The sequence below is a fragment of the Anoplolepis gracilipes genome, unplaced genomic scaffold (assembly GCF_047496725.1).
Source record: "Anoplolepis gracilipes unplaced genomic scaffold, ASM4749672v1 Contig20, whole genome shotgun sequence".
Lineage (NCBI taxonomy): Eukaryota > Metazoa > Arthropoda > Insecta > Hymenoptera > Formicidae > Anoplolepis > Anoplolepis gracilipes.
The window spans coordinates 328,750-345,971 of NW_027328668.1; the positions used below are offsets into that span (position 1 = coordinate 328,750).

Genomic DNA, 17,222 nt, shown 5'->3' on the forward strand with positions numbered 1-17,222 from the left:
CCAGTAGCCAGACGTGACCCACTTTGACGGCTTTTCTATCCCTGCTTATATGTGTCACAGTAACTGTGCCCTCTTAATATGAGATTAGGATTTAAAATATAATTATTTTATTTTTGCGTAAATTAATATATGTGAAGAAGCATTTGTAACACACAGATTCTCCGAAAAACAAGTTCGTATTTTATTTAGAGGTAAGTTATTACTTTATTAAAAATTAAATATGTTTATAAAAGCAATCACGAAATTACAAGAAATTTTTGACCCTATATTTACTAAAAAACAAAATGTTTTTTCCATTGTTATTTTTTTAATGATATGAATTAATATGTTATCTCTTTAAAGCTTTAAAAATATTATATTTTGCACGTATTGTAATAAAATCACTGTCGAATAAACAAGATAATAGATAGGAAAAAATAATGAAAAATTTATGTGTTAAAAAATATTAAAGTTTATAATAAACATTTTTTTGTAGATAAGGGGGTCAGAAAATTCCCGTCATGATTTCAACTAAAATTAGATAAGAATATTTTCCATTTTTAATTATGGATATTCGTAAATTTTTTTCTGAAAAAAAAACTGATCAGAAGATATAGTCCAGATAAGTTCAGAATCATCTACGAGTACATCATTATTAAATGAGTTAGACGAGGTAGACAATATTAATGAAGAAAACATACAAAACTTTTTAATATTCCCAGGAGATTTACCTCAAAAAGGAAAGTCAATAAAGCAAATACGTCTACATAATTATCCCAAACGAAATTCTCGTTCATTTCGAGTTGAACGATTCTCCAAATTTAAGTGAGTATAAAATGGCCACGTATCTGATTGGCCAATTCAAAATAGGACTCTTTGCTTGGCTAATCGTTGCTGGTGACCTTAACATCGGTCGATATGATTGGTGATGTCCAATCCGAACGTGGCCATTTCGGACGCTCCCTTCAAATTTCAATGGTTGTAATACTCACGTGAGAGAGATGCAGCATTTTGCTTAGACCATATAGAAATGGACCGCGCGTTAGTGGTGGGGACTGCTGGCGAGTTGATAGACAAGGACAGCAATATGAGTATATATAATAAAATATATATAATAAAATATACCTCATTCGCGCTAACTTGTGTTGTAACAATAGTCAACACAATATGACAGGTTATGAAGAGTTTTACGCGCGAGGTTATGAATAGAATTTTTTTAATTTCTTCAAAAAATTACTTCTTATTTCGTAAATTATAAAAACTTAAAAATATTTATACTTATTGTATTTAATTAAGTTATATCGTAAAATATAAAAACTTAAAAGTATTAAATAATAAAAATATTGCACTAATAAAAAATATTGTGTAGCTCAAGCAATTATATATTATTGATGTTTGAATAAAGTTTCCTTTAATTTCTGCTTGCGGATGCGTTTGATAGGTTGACTTGCTTCTGTAGTTGCGTGATGTATCCTGACATTAAAATACGTTAATAATATTAATTTTATAAGTTCATATCTGTGATCGGATAATGGTTCTTGCTCCTTTATGTGATCATCTAATATAGCAAATACATTTATATTCAATCGGCGTATTGTTACAATAATTAAATGTTTTATGAGCATTTTCTCTTTGTTGTAGAGAACAGTTGTGCCACGAAAAACTTGCTCTGCTATTTGACAGATGTCAACAATATCTGCCAAGGGCTTACAAAGATTGCCACGGTTTTTGCGTTTCAGCAGCATTGATGTGCTTTCATCAGATATATCCAAAGTTAGAATTTCACTGCATTGCTTGCAATGAATCAATTTTTTTACTTTACGAATCACAAATTCAGTAATATAAGCGACTATATCATTGATTGCAGCATTATCACAATACAACAGTACATTGGAGTAATCATGATTAATGATTTCATTAAATTGGATCTCTTCAGTAGTAATGCCTGATGATTTTGTGATACTTTTAGAGCTATTAACATGTAAAATCCTGGTTGAATCCATCGCTACACAGTTAGCATATTTTGATCCAGTAATTTCATGGTGCACCAAGAGTCTTTTATACGAAGCTTGGAATTGGAAGGCCGATGGATTGTTGTTATATTCACCTTAATTTCTGATTGCACTGAAAAAAGTTTCAATGTGATCCTGCGACAGTTTATAAGTTAATAAGTAATCCATGCCCAATTCTTGTTTCTCCAATTGCTCATATATTCTAAGAATACTACGCAATGACAATATCATGCCTACAAAACCAATGCGTCTTCCACTTGATGTGATTGGTACACGATTGGATCTTAGTTTTTGGATCTTCAATTTTAAGATCACATATATATTCTACATACTTTATAACATTCTGCTTTATTTCATCGATGTTATGTTTTGATATTGGGGCTTTTAAAGGATCTTTGACGAACCGATTTCGACTATTTAGAAGTCGATTTAGTAGTTCAAACAATCATTTTACAAAAAGCAGCAGTTGAAGAGGCTCCTTTAAACTTTGGCTCTTTAATATCAAATTCCAATCAGTTTAAAGCATCAGCTACACTGTTATTAAACATTTGAGCAGCTAAACGTACATTCATTTTTTCGCTGTCCCAATTTAAATGTCGCCGTCGCAATTTGTTTGCAGCATGTAATTTACAATATTCCACTAATAATTCTAAATAATGATAATCGATGATCTCATTATTATAATAGAAGATCTTTAATGTTCCAAAGGCATTTCTCCAAAGCTTAAGCATATGACATGCATCGAGTAATATAAATACAGGCTCATCTGAGACTGGATGAGGAAAATCTGATTTCAATAATGCAACTTCGGATGTTATACATGCACCTAATTGATTAGCCATTACCAGATTTGATGCTGCCCCGTCGAAAGTTAGAGAAACCACTTTTATATTTATTTCATGTAGCATTTGGAGACACTGTGCAACTAAATTGGCACGTTCTGAACCACTCAAACCGGCAATCAAAAAGTAACCAAGTGGAATTTTCCAGTGAGCATTTATTGCATTAAGAAGAAATATCAAAGCTTCTTTTGCTTCTGGAAGAAAGTCACTCGTTTTCATTTCAGTACCAAAGTTAACATAGCCATGTATCATTTTTCATCCCAATGTAAATGCTTGCGTATGGCCATTTCGTCTACCATCAGAGCACATACCGTTTTTTTGTTAATCTTTTTGTTTTCGGACACTGTTACTTTTAAAATTTCAAACGCTTCTTTCGTAAAACCAGGACCATCTATATGCTGATACCATCTTCTCAAAGTGGACGGATGGGGTAGGCCATTATTAAGAGTTTTCCGCACATAATCATAAGTTTTGGATGAATAAAATTGTAATGTTAAGGCAAAATTTCTTAGTTCAGGAGAAAATTTATTTTGGGATTTAGATTGTAAGTTATTTGAAATAATTTTCTTCTGCAGTAAGGACATTGAAATCTATAAATAAAACACCAAAAATTTTTTTATACTATATATTATACACAAAATATTGATGTCTTCCAGTATCTTTATTATATAGTATTGTTGATACATAATAAAACCGATGTTACATTTATACAAAGTCGATGCATTAAACTGATAATATACAACATTTATATCATAAAATAATTTCTAATAGTAATAAAATATTCTAAGGATTATTTTAAAAATTATGAGAGTAAAACTGTTACTAACACATATATGTCTAAAAAGCACGTATAAAAAATATTGGAATTATTTATAAAAAATTTGTATAAAAAACTTGCATAAAAAACTTGTATAAAAACTTGTATAAAAAATTAATAAATAAATATAGAAATATTTCTATAAAATGTTATTGTATAAAAAAAGTTATCAAATCGAATATATTTTTTGCGCATGAACTTTGAATAAAAAAGTATATGTAGACTGTTCCGAAATTTACTACTAGCATTGAAAATCTATAATATACACAAAATATGGTACGTATTCAGAACGCGCTTACAAAGATGTTAGCGCATTGTTATCCAATAAAAGAATCTGTTTTTTTATAATATAGATTCTTCTATTGGATAATAATACGCTAATATCTTTGTAAGCATGTTCTAAATACGGATTAATATAAACTATATAGATTTTCAGTATTAGCAGTGAATTTTGAAATACAGTTAAAATATATTTACCGTTAATGTATCTAGTGCATTTTTTGACAATAATCCCTTCTATATTCTCTAGATGAACCATCATAGATTTAAAGTTTTTAATTCGTTTAACTAATCGTCGATTATGTTCTTGTAAAAGTTTAACTTTTTTTCGAAGCATTGTTATTTCCTGTATTGCTTTCAACCAATATTTAATTCGATTTGAAGATGATGATAAATGCTCAGGTATGACTTGTGTTACATGCTTTGGTTGCCATTTGATTGCCTTTTTTGATTGAGAGTCAATACTTATTCGTTTGGGTAATAATGGCTGTATATTGTGAACATTATCTGGATGCGATTTATTAATATTATCTTCCACATTTTCCAATTGCATAGGTGGTAGAGGAGTGGACTCTGCAGCACTTGCTGTTTGATCTTGAAAGAAATAAAAAAGTTAGTAAAGTAATTTAATTAAAATGATATAGATTATTCAAAAATTATAATAATAATCTATTTAAACATAAACGTAATCGCTAACTTGCTGAATCATTTTGGCCGTTCCTCCAGTATATTTTTAAATTGTGATGGAATAATATCATGTCATTTTAATTTGGCCTTTTTTGTTGTGCGATCAAAATCTGTTGGCCTAAATTGTTTGGAACTGCTGTTTTCCCTGGTTTATCCAAGCGATCTGTCGCTTTAATCCAGAGTTCTCGTTCATAGAAGATTTTAGGAAATCTATAAAAATATTAATCAAAAACCAAATTAACCTTTAAATTTTTTTCAATAATACTATGAAGATACATACAAGTGGAATGATATTGTTTTATTTTTGTCAGTTTTCTTACAATTGGGAGTCCAACAATATTTCATTTTCAGTTTTTACTTTTATTTTTTTTAAATACAAAAATGTTATATTATTAGCTAGATGTGAGCACAACATAACCACCAAAGTTACTTCAGAGTATATTCAAAACGTGGCAACACAGCAATTGGAATAATTGGCAACGTTGACTCCCTTAAGGAATTAGTTTTTCCTTGTCACACACGTTAGTCAAATATCTCTTTCTCTTTCCCCCCAACTCGGCAGCAGCTCAAACAAAGGCATGCGCGGTCCATATATATATGGTCTAAGGCATTTTGTTATGCTTGTATGCAATTTGAGACATCTGGTAATAAGGAGAAAGTATTTACAGTCGGACCTCTTATCCTACGATCCTCTTATGTTACAAAACCTCTTATCCTATAACAAAAAATCCTCTCATGCTACGACCGCGAAAGGGGAATTATACCCCCACTCTCAAATTTTTGTCGTAGGATCAGAAGTTTAAGGGGAAGATTCCGGACCGAAAATGTCGTAGGATAAGAGGTCAGACTGTACTAAATCAGGATTTCGATCATGGAAACATGCCTTAGATGCAAGAGGTTTTCCAAGACATAAATAAAGTTTACACTATTCACAAGCAATGGCATTATGGCAAGAAAAGATGCACAGAACTGACACTTCTCAATCCATTTCAACGCTTATTAGTTTAAATGTCCTTGAAAAAAATTGTTATTATATTAAATCTATTGCAGAAATTATTCAATTTTTAGTGGTAAATGAACTTGCCTTGCAGGGACATTTTAATATTGAAGACTATGAAGAACGAGGCCTTTTCAAAAATTTGTTTGAATATACTTTAAAAAAAGACAAATATCTTTTATAATGTCAATTACAAATTCCAAAAAATGCAACTTATACATCTCCAGCAATACAAACTGAAATTATAACTGTAATTACAGAAATTGTGCGAGAAAATATTGTTCAAGAAATAAACAGCGCTGACGTAAATTGGTTTACTTTATTAGAAGATGGAACGCGCGATAAAAACAACAGAGAAAATATATCAATTGCTATTAGATATGTAAAAAAAGGCAAAGTTAAGGAATCTCTTCTTATCTTAACAACTACTAAAAAATTAGACGTGGAGACATTTACACAAGAAACTTTGAAAGTTTTAAAAGAGAATAACTTAAATACAGACTATCTTCTAAGTCAATGTTATGACGGGGCAAATGTGATAAGTGGTAAAGTAGGAGGAATTTCGACACGTATTCAGAAAGCAGTTAAAAGGATTGTGCCCTATGTACATTGCTTTAACCACAGATTGCATTTAATCATTATAAGAACAATTTCCGAAATCACAATTCTAAGGCATTTTTTCGACCAGTGTGTCACATTGCATGAGTTTTTTCACCATGCTAAGGTAGCCCAATTATATGAAGGGAAAAATATAGTGCGACTTTTAGAGCAGCGATGATCGGGTCACTTGACAGCGACTAAAGTAATTCTTTCTAATTATAATGAAATACTTAAAACACTGAAAGAAATTCCAAAAGAAAAATTCAGTTGTGACGACGTAGCAAAAAGTAGGGCTGCTTAATGTTATGAAAAAACTTGACTTTCGTTTTGCTATGGCTCTAGCAAATAAAATATTATTGATGCTGGAATCAGCCAATGCTTCAAAGCAGAAGTATTTATTACATTAAGCTGTTGAAATAACGAAATCTGCTGCAAATCTGGCTGAAATAAGAACTAACGAAGATTTCATGATTCTCATGAATGCGGCTATAAGTTTATTACCTAACTATGAAGATATAGAAGAAAATAAAAGGCGAAAAAAACCAAAAATTTTTAAAGATTTCATCGAAATGGAGACTTTACCAAGCACTAGTAGGAGTTTTGATGAAGTTGACAGTATTAAAGACAGTTGCAAAATGTTATATTTCGAAACATTAGATATATTGCTATCTGAATTAATGCAAAGATTTGATAATAACGATAAATTGATAGAGGTAAATATCTGGTATAAATAAATTTGATCTAGATAAACTAATATTTGTCCGAATTAGGTAAGTTTTTCGTTTCAAGGCTATGTTCAGATAATATAATTTTCACATATTTTTTTTAAGGAATTAATATGCCTTCAAAAGAAGAATTAATGGTGATAAAGGAGTATTTGCAAAGAAAATCTGGTGAAGACATATTTAAAACGTTATATAATCAAAGAGATGCATTAAAAAAAACTTATGAATTATATGCGACAGTAGCAGTTTTTGGATGTTCGACGCCCGTAAATGAATCATCATTTTCTACTTTAACAAAAATAAATAGGCCACAAAGATATTCAATGTCGCACCAAAGAATGGCAGATTTGATATTTTTAACATTTGAAAAAGAAAAAACCAAAAATATAGATTTAGAAATTTTTCTTAAAAAAGTTTTACCAAAAAAAAAGGAAGCTACAATTGTTTTATTGACAATCATTCTCATGCAATTGTTACGTCCAGGCCCGTAGAAAGGATGGGTCAGAGGAAAGGCGTAACAGGAACTGTTCCGATGTCAAAAGTCTTATCGATGAGTGACTCGGTCGAGCGAGCTGCAGGTTAGCAAACAGGTAAACGACGGGTGTCGTTATTACTCTGTTATACGAACGCTCTCTCGGTGGTCCCTTTTTGGTAAGAGAATCGAATCTCTTTTACGCGGGACGGAACCAAGTGTGATCTTTCGCGTGGAGAGAGTGAGTGAGTTAAATAAATTTACCGATCATTTAATATTTAATTTAACATTTATTCAATTAATTCCTAACGTTATACATATAATCTTATTGATATCGGCCTTAAAATTATTTGTATGAGTGTGTGTATGGTTGTGTGTGTGGATCGCGGGTGTTACATAAGTACGGAGGTCATCAACCAGAAAAGAAGGGGAACGAGTGCGATTTTAAAGATTTTATTCTGGTTGGTATTCGTTACAATAGTTTATAATAAAATAAAAATAATAAGGATTTGCGAAAAATGTAATGTGTGTTACGGCGCAATTTCGACGTCCTCGAAGACGCTATCTATAAGGTTGAAGAGAGCGGAATCGGACATAGATGCAAGCTTCAATTCTAAAGAGGGGAGCGTGAAGATGTCAAGATCTGCTGGAGAGTACTCGAAAGAGGAGTCCGGTAATTCTATCGTGTGGTTCGACGAATTATCCGAGAGGATCACGGACGAGGAATCAGAAAAGGTTGGGGGAGACGACGGCGGTGAGTCATCGGATATATCGATGACCGAAGGTGAAAGGGGTACGGGGAATATGATGGGGAAGGACAATCTATTTCAGGGTAACTATGGGTAGATGGGAAAAGCGTCTTCAATGGGGTGGAACAGCGCGGGTACTGTGGGGAAGAAGGGGGAGAATCAAAACTGTTGGTTTCGGTCGTGTCGTCCGATCTATGATCTCGGTTAGCTCGTGAGAACCGGCGGGTCGGCGCGATTTTAGGCACTTTAAATAAAGAACAGGGTTGAATAAAGGGAAAAGAAAAGACGGTAAAAGAGAGAAGAAAAATAGACTTACTACTTAGGCAGATTCGTTGCGTTTAGCTGTTGATCAGGTTGTGGCCCAGTTGTGGCTCTTGCTCGGCTGGTGGTCGTTGTTGGGCACTAACTTTAATAGTTTTCAAGATTTAATCAGAACTCCCGATATGTGAAACGAATTCCTTGGGTCAGCGAACGACCGAAATAAGAATAAGCGAGAGTAACTGTGCCGAACGAATCTAACGTTGTACTATCGACTGATTAAAATTTTTGTTTTTTTGTGTGTCTGTAATGCGCGAGTCTTTTTTTTTATATTAAATCTTGAGGGCGTGTTAACAATTTAGGGCGGGAGTATTTTTTGAGATTTCGATGTGTAAAAAGCTGTCGCTTGATGAGGTCCTTCCCTCCTTATTTTTGATTATTGCTGATTGGTGAGCTCTGTACGCCCTCTTGGGAGATTTGGAGGTTTTTCATTTGTTTATCTCTTGAGATTATGCAGCTGTGTTTGTTGTTTATTCATTTAGGAAATCTCGCTATCGATTTTTTCAGGTATCATGTTTAATGACGGTCCTTTTTATTGCGCGACCCTTCTTTTTATGACTGATCGGACGATTATTGTTTCGTTTTCGTGGGAGGAAAAATGTGAAGTGTAACAGTACTGTATAGAGTAGCTTATCGCTATTTAGAAATTTATTATAAACAGTTGTCACTTTAGATGGTCCGTCAGGCAAGCTCTCTTATCGAATGCTTCTTAAGTTTTTGTCGCTGTTTCGAATTTATGCTTGCAGTTTTAAATAACTGCTTCTAGTTACGGTGAATCTGTTTTATTTAAAATTTTTTTAGAGCAGTTCAAGTGTTTATACTTTATTCGATTTTCTAAGACTTCTTTGGTTGTTTTATTTAGAGTTGGTCTCGCCTTACGGAGGAAAAAATTTTATTGTCCACGTAACGTAAGATTCGTGGAGTGTGACTAAAGTGACAGTTCTCATGGTTTGATATTTTGCCGTAGAGCGTTCTAGGAATCATTATCTCTAAATGTTTATCCATTTCGAAAAGAAAGAATATAGTGAAGTCTACAGGACGTAACACAATTAATGAAATTTAAATTATCTTTTTTGTTTTTTTATTTTTTTCTGATAATTATAATATCTAGTAGGTACTACCTATCTATGAAATGGTTTTTGTATGTTCCTAAATATTGTGATATTTTTATAATTATATTTATTTTAAAGATATTAATTTTATTTTAAAAATATAGTTGATTTAATTAAACCATTTTCTCTCGTTTAATTATTTAATATTGATTTAATATTTATTTAATATTTACTTAAACTAAGAAGTTTTATTTTTTGTTTTGCAAATTATAGAGAGTTTAAAGTTTAAATATTAGAACTACATTTAAAAACGTAAATTTTACACTTATTAAAGTAATCCAATCCACTGCAATCCTATATAATTAAATAAATTTAAGAGTATTTTTAAATCAAAATCTATATTTCAAAATTTGTTGTTATTGTTAATAATATTTATTCAAAAATTTATTATTTAAGAACTTTAAAATAGACACCATTTTTATATATTCAATAAACAAGTATGTATTTAGAATTTGTGTACTTTTTTGTCTTTGTGTATTACTTTTCAGTTGTTTTTAATCCAAAAAATAATTTTAAATTATAAGTTAGACATTAAAGTAGCTAGTATTTAATTATAAACAACGGGTTAATTTTTTTTATTAAGAAATTTAACTCCACGATTAACCTACAAAGAGATACTGAAAATTTAAATAATATTTATGACAAAATTATAAAGGTCGTTTAAACTGTTTTTCTTTTTAACCATTGACAGTTTCGTTTAAAAACTCATGACATGACGTGTCTCGTTGTTTGTGTTCATCTCAAAATTAATAACCATTGTTTTTAACTAAGTGACATATTTAATTATTCCATCATTAAGTTCTACCTTTAAACATGTCCCATTGGATTCTTTCTTCTCTTTCTTAATTTACGTGTGAGTAGACTAGTTTTTTAACGACATTATATTGTATTGTTTGTCTTTAATCCGGTAAAAATTGAATCCATATATTAATGTTTGATCCGTTATTTATTTTCTTTATAGTTACACTTGAAAAGGACCACAACCATATGGTCGAAACGTCGTGTAAATAAATTGAATAATTTTGGCTAGTCAGGTCGTTTTTAATTAACCCGTTGTTTATAAATAATTTTAACTTAAATATTAAATTCCAAAAATTTATATAGCTCTATTAATTCTTTTCCTGCACTGTCAATTTTCTCACCTGCTCTAGCATTTCAATCTGGCTACGCCCCTGGCTTTGGTGTCTAATTTTAATAATTCATGCAGATCTTTGAAAACAAAATATAATATACTTAAAATTTAAAATCATACTCAAAGTTATGTCACAACTAACAGTGAATTTTTATTTAATTACTTACGATTTCTTCTACTTCAACTAAAGCCTTTATATTATTTCGCCGTTTACTTCCTATTTTGGATGCATCAATTAATGGTTTATGAATGTTTTGTTCAAGATTAGATATCGATGGAGATCGAGTTTTATCAATAGAATTTGAAGATGTTTCAGTATTTTGTACTGATAATAAAGACTTTTCTAATTTGTCTTTTATTCTATGTGTAGATGACTGAGATGTATCTGATATATCCAAATATGTGTCTGATACATCTGTATAAAGCTTTAAAAGAAAAAAGTAAACATATATATATGCATTTGTAGTATGTGTATATTCTTCTTTTTATAATCGTAGGTATAGTACTACAAATTAAATGAAATAAATTTTAAGAACAAAACTTAAAAAATAAAAAAAAGAAAAGAGCAAAAACGAGAAAAAAAATAATAATAGAAAAACAAAAGAAAAATAAAAGTAGAAAAGAAAAGAGATATGAACATAAATGTAATTTAATTGACTGAAATGTATGAAATAGAATTAAACCTCATTAATAATAGATGAACTTAGAGAAGCCCTAACAGTGGTCGGTAATGACAAGAATAAAGATGTTAATGATGGTGATTTAGGAAATGATTCTAAAAATGAATTAATATCCTTGTAACTCCCCCCCCCCCCCGCGTATTAATGTCTGACAGATAGTTCGCCGGGATCAGGGTTCGTGCTGGGGGGAAAGAGACGAGCGAGGGTGATACTGAAATGTAGTGTTGGTTTATTGTTTTACTAACAGACTACATACAATGTGTGTGTGTGTGTGTGTGTGTGTGTGTGTGCGTGTGCGTGTGCGTGTGCGTGTGCGTGTGCGTGTGCGTGTGCGTGTGCGTGTGCGTGCGCGTGCGCGTGCGCGTGCGCGTGCGCGTGCGCGCGTGTGTGTGTGTGTGTGTGTGTGTGTGTGTGTGTGTGTGTGTGTGTGTGTGTGTGTCGGCGTGTAGATGACAGTAGTGATATAATGGGGGTTCTAACTCAGGTGCTCGAGGGGGGTGCGGGGGGGGGGGGACCGCGGGCGCGGGGGTGACGTCACGCAGGTACGCGACGCGGTTTGTAGACGCGGGGTACGCGAGGAGGGGGAGAGGTCCGCGACACAGCCGCCGGCCGCGACATGGTTGGTCGCCGCGGGGCGGGGGGTGAGGTCCGCGACACAGCTGTAGGTCCGCGACGCGGTTTGCAGACGAGGGGACAGTGGAGAGAAGAGAAAAGTCCGCGGCGCGGTCGGTAGGCGAGGGGACAGCGGAGAGGAGAGAGAGGTCCACGGTCGGTAAGCGAGGGCACTGCGGAGAGGAGAGAGAGGTTCGCGGCGTAACCGATGGGTCCACGAGTAGGCAGATGGATAGAGAGAGACGGCGCGATAGGCGTTCGCAACGCGGTAGAGAGACGGAGCGATAGGCGTTCGCAACGCGGTAGACGGAGACGCGCGGTATAGGATAAGGAGAGCGCTATGCGCATTGTACATAGCGTAGAACAATGAGAGCATATGTGATGGGAAAAGAAGAAGATTACAATAGGAAGATAGCGTGAGAGAGAAAGAATGAGGATGAGGGGAAAGGATAGCGGGAGCGCGATAAGACGGAGGCTAAGGCGTACGCGAGAACGCAGATTAAAATATTTTATATTATTATATTATTATATTATTATATATATTATATATATTATTATTATTATTACATCTAATTATATATATTAAATATAATCTAATTAATACTAAGTGAAGGAAGAAGGATGGGATAGATAATGAAGGCGCAAAACACAATACATATATTTTATCATTAACAAAATTTTTTAATCATAAAAATGTGTATTTTTATACATATAGTGCGTGCGTGCGTGCGTGTGTGTGTGTGTTCTAAAATTAAAAATATAAAATATTGTATAAAATTATAAATTTGGGAAAAAAGAAGACAATCGCAACGAGTCAGCCGCAGTTGGTGAAACGCAATTTTTAATCCATATTCATTCAAACAACAAAATTAAATTAAATTTAAATTGGTTTGACATAAGATGAGACATACGTTTCGGCCTTCTTTTTAGGCCATCTTCAGCGCAAAATTAATCGAAATACAATCAGTATAATAAATCTAAATACAATCGTATAAAAGACAGATATAAGTATAGAACGGAAAGTTACAATAATAAGAACGCAATTCAGTCACTTACATAAATATTGTAACGTTGACACATTGTTGGAAATAGAATATGGGTCCAAAACGCAAAGTAGCAAACTCTCGACCAAAGTAATTGTCTTATCGTTTGTTAGTGGAGATAAGTTTATAACTATTGTCTAAACATCACTGGTTGGGAGGCTGATAAAGTTAAATGATAAAAATAAAGAATTTTTAATTGAGAAAGAAACCAAAGTAGTTAGTCAAACGAATAAAATTGTTAATAATAATGTTGATAAAGTTATGTAGTAAAAAATGAAAATTTAAATTAAGAAGAAACCAAAGGCAGTTAGTCAAACAAATAAAAATATTTAATAATATAATATAAAATATAAAAATACGAAATATAAAATATAATATAATATGAAATAGAATATAATTTGTGCCTTCCATGTACGGCAATGCTGAGAATTCATTGCGGATAATCTGCAGGAAAAAACAAATCTTATTAGTATATACATTTCATCATTTTTAAAAGATACTTACAATATTAACTTCAAATATCATTCACATTGTCAAAGTCGAAATTACAGACTTCATGTTGACTTCGATATCAGGTGGCGACGACTGCGGTGGTGGTGGTAGTGACAACATATATTTATTTGGATATGTATATTTATCCAAACGTGTACAGTCAAGAGTCTTTCCACAAGTACATAAATATCCAAAACGTATAACAAACGTTCATGTTGATTATCTACAAACAATTTCTTAAATTTATCAGTCTCAATATTATGATAAAAAAAACCATCAAAAATATAAATTCTAAACACTTATTGTTTATACTTGTTGGGATACATATATACACACACGGCAGATATGTACAAGCGCGGATACATTCAGCTACCCAACCATAATTGAATTCTGTACACTGATAACGTCTACTGGTTCCACATCCGTTATCCCTTATTCGCTTTGTATATTTCACCCGTATGATATGCGGTACACTGATCTATCCAACAATCTTCTGAATCCACAAATCGAGTAAATCTGCGTTCATTGGAATAAAGTTCATCGTTAAGATACTCGAGAGGTGATTTATAATTATTACAAAGTTCACGGAAAATTTTTCTTTGTAAATCAACCGGTCATTCTGTATAATCGCAATCATACACAGTCACAGTCAGCAGTTTCAGCTTGGCGGGTGAAATGTTGCACATCTACATTTTGCATGTCTACTTCCCGATCGTGAGTAAATTTTGGTATCGATATTCGTGGAAAAGTCTTCGTTTCACTGTCATCGTCTCGAACAAGAGTGATTACATGTCTCCATTCCTTCACATGTTTTTCGAGTTCTCTTATGAAAGGCCCCATTGTAAGTAATATTGTTCTTCTCTCTTTGACAAAAACAGTCATAAGAAATGTCTATATTAATAATAAGTTCAAATGTTTATCACCATACATGCATAATAATAGTTTCTTTTTCAGACACAGATCTTAGTTTGTGCAACAGTCATCAACGCAAAATTTTCTTTATCAGCTATAACAAGATCGTATTAAGGATGGTCATACACGCTCCTCCATAGATCACCACTAATAGTTTTCTTCCGAAGAAAGTTTATTTTTCATACATTAGTCTTCTTTCGTACAAAACGGGCAAAAATTACATGGCATTATTTGATACAACGAATTTCGACACTCCCTGTAAAATAATCTGAGGATTAGTTCATAAACTATAGTTTTATGTGTGCGTACCGCTCCAATATCATGAAACATGTCCACTATTCTCATGAAACACGATGTACAGTATTTACGACCACTCGCGGTTCTATAATAAAAAATACAACGCACATTCGTTTCATCACATCATATGTATGGAGTTCTGCAGCATCTAACTTACGCTCAACATTTTCTGTACCATCACTAAAATCATTGTCATAAACACTGTCGTGTAAGGATTCTACATCCGATTCAGACGAATCGGACGAATCGGACGAAATGTCCATCAAGTCATCCATGAGCACAAAGTTTTCTTTATCAGATATAACAAGAATGTCACAGAGATGATCGTAAGCTCTCGTTTTCTTCACCAGATACGACAAGATTGTCACAAGGATGATCGCAAACTTTCCTATGATACACGCTCCTCTCAAATATATATTTTAATCTCACATCTCTCATCTTCTTCTAACTCGAGTATCACGTTTCATCTAAATCAGCATTTTTCAACATCTTTAGCAGAATGAATGTAGATCCAACTATACACAGCATATGTTTTATAAAGAATAGGCGAAGAAAGAAATAAAAAAACAATCAGTAATGAAAAAGACAACTGTCGCTCCACACAGCATTCATACAGATAATATAAAACGATTATTGAATCACAACACAATCAAATAAACATCAAACAGATATGTATCGAACATTGATCAACATCAATTGAAACATCGATCCAACCATGTTCAAACCACAATCATACATCAAATAAACATCAAACAAACATCTATCGAACCGCGATGAACATCGATCCAATCATGTTTGAACCACTATCGTACATCAAACGAACGTCGATCAACATTAAACAAACGTCGATTAACATCTATTAAACCATGTTTGAACCACTATCGTACATCAAACGAACGTCGATCAACATTAAACGAACGTCTATTAACATTAAACAAACATCTATCGAACCGCAATGAACATCGATCCAACCATGTTTGAACCACTATCATACAACAAAAGAACGTCGACCAACATAAAATGTATCATGATAAATTACAATAAACAAAAATCAACTATTTGTACCGTTCAAAAGACATTAAATATTTTAATATTGAAATATAATACCAGATGCAACTGCATCACGTACTGAAATATAATACGATATAATACTACAGAGATGGACAAGAAAAAACTCTCATTTTCTTCTAACTCGAGTATCACGTCTCATCTACATCAGTATTTTTCAGCATCTTTAGCAGAATGAATTTAGATCCAACTATACACAGGATACGTTTTATAAAGAATAGGCGAAGAAAGAAATAATAAAAATCAGTAATAAAAAAGACAACTGTCTCCACACAGCATTCATACAGATAATTATAATAAAACGATTATTGAATCACGACACAATCAAATAAACATTAAACAAACATGTAACGAACATTGATCAACATCGATTGAAACATCGATTCAACTATGTTTGAACCACTATCAAACGAACGTCGATCAACATCAAATAAACCTCGATCAACATTAAAAACGAACCATGATCGGTTCGTAATCAGCTGTCATTGATCGACTACTTGTTTAAAGATGTTAAATATTCCACGTCTATTGTCTGCTGAAAATGCAAACTAACAGAAAAATGCATCACGTACTGTAATATATTATTCACCACACAGATATATACAAGGATAAGATATATAATACTTGCTACAAGGAGAGGATAGAAAAAAAGATAATAACGCATATGTATTTTGACAATAGTTTATTATAAATATGGATTGATCAAACCTTTATAATAATGCTTCAACCACCAATTGAATATTTTGAATACATTTTGTAAAGCACAATTTTTATATGTTTATTGCAATGCATAGTAGATTCGATTTTATTTTCAATCGCGTCCAATTTAAATAATATTCTATTTAACTTTCCTAAGATTAGTTCCTTAAATTCTGAAATAAATTAATATTATTTAGTTTATAGAATATGAATATAATTCCTGTGTTTTCTATATTATACATTATGCAACAAATATATTTTTGCATACTTCTTTATTTATAAAAAATATATAAAAGTATTAGTATTTTTTAAACTTACCATGAGAACATAGATTTTCATTTTCTATACGTAAAGCAGAATTTTTTTTATAAAAGGTGTACTATCTGTAACAATTTTGTTGTTATTATTAATATCTGAAAAGAAACTAAGTATTAGTATTTTTTTACAAATATCATATAACGTTAATAAATTGTAGCTAATGCTCATCGTTTTTGCTTATTACATTAAGCAATATGTTTTCGTCTAATATATTTCTTCCAATATGTTTAGATGTACTCTGTAGCTCTTTGTCATACGACACAAAATTTTGTTTCTGTGGAAGAGCGGGCAGAATTTTTCCTTGCGTAACACTATTTTTCTTTAAAGAAATCTACATCTTTTTTCAGAAAGATAAATATTTTTTTTGGTTCTTATACGTC

At 32.3% G+C, this 17,222-nt stretch overlaps 1 protein-coding gene and 2 long non-coding RNA genes across 3 annotated transcripts in view; 1 reads left to right on the forward strand and 2 right to left on the reverse strand.

The window, feature by feature from the left end:
- The window catches only part of LOC140675677 (uncharacterized), a 75,877-nt gene that overhangs the window by 22,545 nt on the left and 36,110 nt on the right, over positions 1 to 17,222 (forward strand). The gene's annotated exons all lie outside the window — the stretch shown is intronic.
- LOC140675689 (uncharacterized) lies at positions 3,661 to 5,289 on the reverse strand. Its single transcript, XR_012048428.1, has 3 exons — positions 4,897 to 5,289; positions 4,627 to 4,826; positions 3,661 to 4,523 (listed from the first exon to the last, which is right to left on the reverse strand). It is a non-coding gene; the product is annotated as an uncharacterized lncRNA (long non-coding RNA).
- Positions 16,640 to 17,200, reverse strand: LOC140675691 (uncharacterized). Its single transcript, XR_012048430.1, has 3 exons — positions 17,027 to 17,200; positions 16,843 to 16,937; positions 16,640 to 16,697 (listed from the first exon to the last, which is right to left on the reverse strand). It is a non-coding gene; the product is annotated as an uncharacterized lncRNA (long non-coding RNA).